Consider the following 1,804-nt stretch of genomic DNA (forward strand, 5'->3'; position numbering starts at 1 on the left):
TATCAAATTAATAGCTCTGAAACCCATGATGGGATCTGGCCAGTTTTCGAAAGACACCGAGATATTATGCCAATACAAGTTGTGTGCAAGTCTGATTAAAGTTGATTGCAAAATGTGGGCTCTATCTTGTTCACAAGCCAAAAATAGCAAATTTTGTCACTTTAAGGGCCATAACTCTGGAACCCATGATGGGATCTAGTCAGTTTTCGAAAGGAACCGAGATATTATGCCAGTACAAAAAAAACAAAGAGAAATATCAAACAGGGAATGCCACGCACCAAAAGCGCAGCCTCCTCAAAACGAACCCCCCCCCCCCCCCCCCCCCCCCCCCCCCCCAGCACGCAAACGCGTGCACCATACACACACACACACACACTCAAAGCTTACACATCAGGACAAAACGGACAACACACACACACACACACACACACACACACACACACTCAAAGCCAACACATAAGGACAAGACGAACAATAAGCATACACACACGCGCGCACACAAAGTCAACACACAAGGACAAAACGAACAAACAAAGGAACACAGTGGGGCACCGCCTTGGAACGGTCAGTGGCAAAAACACCACTGGGGAGCTTAAACCGGTTTATGGTGCGCACCCAACCTCACTCTAACCCCCACCATGTTCCAAAGACACGGGACAGTGTAAACAAAAGTAATCCCCTCCAGGTGAATCTCTAACACACGTAATGGAAACAAAAAGGCATGGCATGCAAAAACACAAAAATGCTCGTGTATAAATATATAAAAAGCAAACCTTAAGAACCAAAAACGTATGTACTCAATGCCTTTTCAGAAGACAGAGCAACAAGAGAAACACCCATAAGGGCCCGACGAAACAGGTCAGATGACAAATATCAAAACAGTTCAGTCCTGGTAGGATTTAAAAACTGCTCATCATAGATTCCTCCCCCTCTTCCGTCAGACGCAATCAAAGAGGGAAGCGTAGTGTCCAACTGTAAACGGGTTGAACACTAAACATGCGGTATGTCTCAAAACAGTTGGGTCGTAACCTCTTTTAAGTTGTGTGCAAGTCTGATTAAAATTGATTGCAAAATGTGGTCTCTATCCTGTTCACAAGAAATTGCGGATGGACGGACGGATGGCGGACAAAGGGCGATCACAAAAGCTCACCCTGTCACTACATGACAGGTGAGCTAAAAACAACAGGTTCATCTTCTGACCAAGACCACAGACCCAAGTGTTCTCCAATAATTAATCTGAATTCTTTTTCTGCTTGAAGGTCACACCTGCAGGTACCGACACCAAAAACAATAGAGGTAATCTTGCGACCACAGTCAATCATTTGATAAAATCTAATGAATAATCAACAAGGTGCTCAGTCTCAAGGTAAATGCGTCATTGACCTACTAACCCATAAAATAATACGAGTCATTTACTGACCAGAGAAAATCATCACTAGAAGACTGACAACTGTAGGCCAAACAGTTCTTTTGCTATTGAGGGGAAACCATTTTCAACCTGGAGGTCATAGTATTAGTGATCTTGCTCTTTTTCGCAATATTGACCCAAAACAATAGGTTTCATCTACAGTCCACTGCATTCTCTAGTCATTGATCAGACCGACTGACAGGAACAACACAAAATACTTCCTGTTCATCGAATTAGGACATAACAATATCCTGTACTTTCAAAGAAACTGCAGAATCCGTTTGTCTCACTGACTAATAGCAAATCATATCTTCCCTCAGTGAGCATCAGTATGGGACAAATAACACAATGACTTTGAAATGAAAATTAATCATTCAATATAAAACTAACAACTGA

This window comes from Mercenaria mercenaria, chromosome 4 (assembly GCF_021730395.1).
Source record: "Mercenaria mercenaria strain notata chromosome 4, MADL_Memer_1, whole genome shotgun sequence".
Taxonomy (NCBI): domain Eukaryota; kingdom Metazoa; phylum Mollusca; class Bivalvia; order Venerida; family Veneridae; genus Mercenaria; species Mercenaria mercenaria.